Raw genomic sequence first — 6,338 nt, forward strand, 5'->3', positions numbered from 1 at the left:
GCAGGGCCGGGCAGCTGGGCTCTGTGCTTTCCTGGTGCGACGGCCACGCTTCCACGGGCGCGGGCGTTCTCACCTCGCCGCCGCAACCCTCGTGACTGAGCTGTTGCAGGGATCTCAGAAACATCTCATTTAAACCAACCGAACAAGCCTTCTCGGGAGATGATGCCCTTGCTCTGTTGCTGACTGAGCTTTGACTAAGCAAACCGAAATTATCTTTAGCTGAGGAAAATATCACTGAATCTGTACTGGCCTTACACACCCCTTACACAGGCAAAGTCCCATTTACCTGAGCAGGAATTCAGGTCAAACATCAGCTGAGTACTGCGAGCTGCAGAGCACAACAGCGCGTGGCCAGCAATTCCACATGTCCGTAACATTTACATCATTTATCATTTACACCATTACGTAAAGCACTCTGCACGAATGCCTCTGGGCTCATCCCCACGGCCTCCTCTGCCGCCGCTGGGGCATCCTCGAGCCCCTGCCACCACCACGATAGCTGCACCGCGAGGCAACCCACAGACAAGACCCAGCGTCTCCGACACCAGGACCTCCGCACCCACGCTGCTCTAGTTCTCTCTTTCAATTATTTTTCAAGCTGCTGTAAACACACAACCAAAACAGCCAGCAATTTAAATCTTCCCCCCTCCACAAGAGACATTTAAAACTGAAAATACTTTTTTCATATGAATAGTGCGTTAAGTCAGAGCGTCCCACGTCCCCTGCGCTAAACTTTGATCGTGGAAAGGTCCCAGAAATAGCTGCCCCTAAATCCCACTGGCTTTCCAGCCCCTTCAGAGGAAACAGCTCTCTCTTCTGCTAGATCACTTCACGGGGTTTTGACCTTCCTTTGATACTCAAAAACTAATTTAGCGGGATACATCTTGGTTTGAAAACTAATTAACATTTTCCCCTGGACTGATGCTCCTGGCGCAGCCCACGCAGCCTGCTGAGGAGGGGAAAGGCCGGGAGCGTCTCCTGGACTGCTGCTGGGGACTGCTCTGCCAGGGAAGGGACGTCACCTCGGGATAACCCGGTAAACCTCCGCACCAGGCTCGTCACTGGTCCCCACAGCCCCTGCTGCAGGCAACTCTTAATATCGTAACAGGAGAGCAGCCTCCGGAGCTGTGGACGCTTTGCTGCTGAAGCCATGGGGCTACCACGGGCAACTTGCTGTTCGCACGCTGGCCGTCAGGCCCTGAATGGATGAGGGGAAGGCTGTGGATGTTGTCTATCTAGACTTCAGTAAAGCCTTCGACACGGTTTCCCGCAGCATTCTCCTGGAGAAACTGGCTGCTTGTGGCTTGGACGGGTGTACTCTTCGCTGGGTAAAGAACTGGCTGGATGGCCGGACCCAGAGTGGTGGGGAATGGAGTTTACTCCAGTTGGTGGCCGGTCACAAGCGGTGTTCCCCAGGGCTCTGTGTTGGGGCCAGTTCTGTTTAATGTCTTTATCAACGATCTGGACGAAGGGATCGAGTGCACCCTCAGTCAGTTTGCAGATGACACCAAGTTGTGCGGGAGTGTTGATCTGCTGGAGGGGAGGAAGGCTCTACAGAGGGACCTGGACAGGCTGGATCGATGGGCCGAGGTCAGTTGTATGAGGTTCAACAAGGCCAAGTGCAAGGTCCTGCACTTGGGCCACAACAACCCCATGCAACGCTACCGGCTTGGGGAAGAGTGGCTGGAAAGCTGCCCGGCAGAGAAGGACCTTGGTGTTGGTCAACAGCCGCCTGAATATGAGCCAGCAGTGTGCCCAGGGGGCCAAGAAAGCCAATGGCATCCTGGCTTGTATCAGGAATAGCGTGGCCAGCAGGACTGGGGCAGTGATCGTGCCCCTGTACTCGGCACTGGTGAGGCCGCACCTCGAATGCTGTGTTCAGTGTTGGGCCCCTCACTCCAAGAGAGACATTGAGGGGCTGGAGCAAGTCCAGAGAAGGGCAACGGAGCTGGGGAAGGGTCTGGAGCACAAGGCTGATGGGGAGCGGCTGAGGGACCTGGGGTTGTTCAGCCTGGAGAAAAGGAGGCTGAGGGGAGACCTCATCGCTCTCTACAACGGCCTGAAAGGAGGCTGTAGAGAGGTGGGGTCGGTCTCTTCTCCCAGGTCACAAGTGATAGGACCAGAGGAAATGGCCTCAAGTTGCGCCAGGGGAGGTTTAGACTGGATATTAGGAAATTTTTCTTCACCAAAAGGGTTGTCCAGCATTGGAACAGGCTGCCCAGGGAAGTGGTTGAGTCCCCATCCCTGGGGGTATTTAAAGGACGTTTGGATGAGGTGCTTAGGGACATGGTGCAGTGGTGGGCTTGGTAGTGTTAGGTTTATGGTTGGACTCGATGATCTTAAAGGTCTTTTCCAACCTATACGATTCTGTGATTCTGTGATTCTGTGAATGCCATCGCTGTCCCGCGGCGTGGGCTTTTGGGGCTGCCCGAAAGGGCTGCTCGGGTTTGGGGGGGTCCCTGCTATGGCAGTTTGGGGGAACGCCTGCAGCTCTACCTGCCTTGCACCCTCTCGTCTGAGTTTGTAATTCAAGTTTTGGGCATGGGACCAAGCCTACATCCAGGATCAGATCCCGAGGTTCTGCTGTCCCTTACCTAACAAATTCCTGATAATATTAATTTTAGATTTTAATGCTTGAGCACGGGTCTTCCCACATTTCTCTGTAGGACTGGAGAAGGTCCTGGGTCTCTGGAAGAGAGACCAAATGGAGAAAACACCCTGCGTGCAACCGACTCCCACGGGCAGGACAGAGGAGGGAGCGTGAAAGCAGTAACATTTCTAGATCGAAAGTGCCATTTGAAGGTACCCGTCTCCACACGCCCGTGTGGCGGCTGGGCCGGTGGGGCCCGTCTCTGGGGGCTGCGACACCAACGGCCCCGCAGCAGCGCTGGAGGGCCCCGAGGCTGCAGGAGCCGCGGCTGGCCACCTTGCTCAGCCCAAAGGCAGCTGAGCACGTTCAGTTCGTTTAAGAACCGCTTAATTCCCTCCTCTCCACTGCCTGCCTGGCAATCGCACTGGGCTCAGCCGCTCGCGCCAGCGCTGTGGAACTCCCCGGAGCAACCCCAGCTGCGGCAGCAGAAGCTGGGGAGGGGGCCGCGAGCGGGCAGCTGGCTTGGGTGAGGCTTTGCAGGAGCGCGGCCCGCGCACAGCAGCCTGCGTGCGCACCCCCGGTCCTGTGGACGGCTGTCCGAGCAGTCCCCCCTTTCTTCCTGTTCGGCGGTTTTGTTTTATAGCAAAACCAGCCGTTTGGGCAAGCTGGAAACAGCATTTTTACAGCTCGCGGCGGTGCCGCCCTCCTGTGGCTGGAGAACTGCTCGAGTTGGAATAAAAACAGCGTAAAAATCTGATGTTGTAATACGACCAAGTAACTAAAACCTACAGTTACTGCCTTGCCTTTGGTCTGGCAATGCTAAATACTTCAGCTTGGCATCTGAAGCCACAGCAATTCAGCAGTAATGCAAGAAAGAGGCTTATAAGCTGAAGGGGGTTTTATCCTCAGTTACGGTTATGATCTTTTAGCTCAGCAACGCGATGCTGCTGCAGAGGGTGGAGACAGCGTTGAGAGAAAAGGTACGCTGGTGGGACACGCATTGCTCTGCTGCCGCCACACCTCACCGTCCTGGGGGCTTTACTCACTGCTGTGGTTTTGTATTGCCACAGTGAAATTTATGCTTGAGTAGAAACACACCTTAATTTAAAAAGCCCCGTGAATAGCGTTTCTCCAGGCTGCATTTGATGCAGACTGCAGCCATCGCGCTGATGAGCTGTGAGGTCTCAGCCTCGCACACCGGCACTGCCCGACCCATCCCCACCGAACGGGAAGGATCCCAGCGACAAGATAAAACCGCACGGCCGAGCCCGGCGCTGCGGTGCCAAGCAGTGCTGCTTACTCACCGAGGGGTGCCTGAAGACTTGCAACGAGCGCTAGCAATCCGAGCACATACACAACTCATTTGCTGGGCAGGATGGAAGGAAATATAAATTATATAACTTATGTAAAGGAAAACCTGGAGATGAGCTGCACTGCCAACGCTGCCCTCGCTCTGCCTTCCCGAGACGCTCCGCACCCCAGGAACTGCCTCCAGGTCCCTCTGGGGACACAGCGGGGGTTTGCAGGGCTGGACGCAGCAGGATGCGTCCGTCTCCTTACCGTGCCCCACGCTGCACCAGGCAGGGCCAAGCACCCTGCCCGCGCCCTCAGCTCCCCGGGTAAACGCACAGCCTGGAGGAGGCAAACCCTCCTCCTACCATGGGGGCTCGCACCAGCGGTGCAGGCAGGATTGAGGGGTGAGGGCAACGCCTCTGCGCCCTGCTTCAGCACGGCTGCCTAGCAAAGGCACCAGCTGCAGCCGCAGCCGATGTTTGAAAAACAGCCGTGTCCTCAGGAGGAAAGCTCTGAGATATCTGTACTCAGTGCTGGAATAACAGTTTGCCTTCAGAGATGAGTGGAAGCAGTTATTTTCAGTCCATTAAAACCTGCTGCTGTGCAGCCCTTCACCTTGCGAGGTGGCAGACCCCGCCAGGCTCAGCAGCAAGCAAGCAACCGGTCCACCATTAATCATAGACTGTTACTTGAACTTCATCAAAACCCGTCTCTGTTGATGCACGGATGATTTCCAAATTACTTTGGGCCAGATAACAAAAGTGGTGGGATAGCCACAACACGCTTACTGGTCCCACTAATTCCCGCCAAGGGCTTCTGGCTCTAAAGTTTATACACACCAAAAGGTTTCCAGGACAGGGGGATTTGGGATAAATGCTTCACCCCAGTGACTCACCAACTTCCGCAACATGGTCTGGGTTTCCTAGTTGTGCTATGGCAACAGCAAATGCACCACATTTTTGTAGGGTGTTTCATACAATAACCTTTTGCTGAAGCAACTCAAGTTGCTCAAGAGACTGGGCATGCCACAGGAAAAGCATCCTCGCCAGCGCCCCAGCGAGGGGCAGCAACCCACACAGCTACAGACCCAGGCGCTGGAATAACGTACGGCCACATCAAACATTTTGCAAAGAAGCCGGCAAGGTGCAGGTACAAATGCCACTGCCGCACCTTGGACGTTGATCCGAGGCTACCGGCACCGGTGAGGCAGCTTCTGGCTGCAGAACGAGAATTGCCAGAGGGGAAGGGCAGAGCTGGTGAACAAGCACACATTGATCACGGGGCAGGGAGAGCGGCTGTGCCGGCGTGGTGGAGGAGCGCTGCCGAGAGCTGGGAGCCCACCTCTGCCCCCAGCACCGCGCCTGGACTCTGCAATTGCTGCCACCAGCGTCTTGGGAGCAAAACCTGTGTTTCACAGACTCATCTCCTCTGCGTTTCACATAACAGCCAAAAAAAACTCTCTGGCAAAGTGGGTGACTGAGGAGGCCAGGGACGCAGATGGGATGTTTTGTATATTGTGAATGTAAAAACCCACAATATATAGGAAAATGCTCAATCAATAACCCAGCACAGGAGTTCTCTCTTTGCATTCCTAAGGACGGAGACAAAGACCCTTTCTTTCCTGATAACCCTCTTGATTTTTTCTAAAATATATATGCTATCAATGCAACCATAAATCAGCAACGCACACCTAAAGGCAGCGGCAGCCCGGGAACACGTCCCGATGCCCTTTCGACAGCTTCACCCACCACATCCTCGCCAAGGCACAGTGCAGCCAAAGTTCGTTCCCTGACGCGCGGTGCGAGCGGGGGCTGTGGTCAGCAGGAGCCAACGCCGGTGTTTCACAGCGCAGCGCCCGGGTCTCAGCCCCAGCCGTTCGGGGGAGTTACTCAGTCCCCTCTGTGGGCATGTAACCTGTCAAAAAGGGAGTTCAGGCAGAAGGAGCAGTTTGCAGGGATGTTATCTCAGCTTGTTGCTGTTACCTTTCGTGCTAGCAGGGAGTTTACAGTCACCCCGAGCGGGTACGTTTCTTTGTTTATTCTCACGCTAGCTTTGGATTTTCCACTTTGAGAACAACAGCTATCAGAACAGCTAGCACAAAGGCTGGGAAGCCAAACGTAAGCATGGGAGCTGCCACAGCACTTGGCACGAACCGAGGAGAGCAACGATTAGCTGAAGGCCAACAGCGCCGGCACTGTCCCGGGAGCCCAGCTTTGCCCCGGGCAGGTGGAGCTCTGGAGCCCACCAGCACCGCCGCTTGCTGCCAGCATCGCCCTTGATCGCTGCCAGCATCGTCCCTGATTGCTGCCAGCATCACCCCTGGTCGCTGCCAGCATCGCCGGCTGCAGCCCCCCCAGGCCAGCTGTAACCCCAGTTATTCTTTAAAAGTGACACCTGTGCTTTTATTAATCTCTTCCTCAGCCTTCCCTGTTGACAGCAGTTTCTCCCAGCCCAT

This window comes from Mycteria americana, chromosome 23 (assembly GCF_035582795.1).
Source record: "Mycteria americana isolate JAX WOST 10 ecotype Jacksonville Zoo and Gardens chromosome 23, USCA_MyAme_1.0, whole genome shotgun sequence".
Lineage (NCBI taxonomy): Eukaryota > Metazoa > Chordata > Aves > Ciconiiformes > Ciconiidae > Mycteria > Mycteria americana.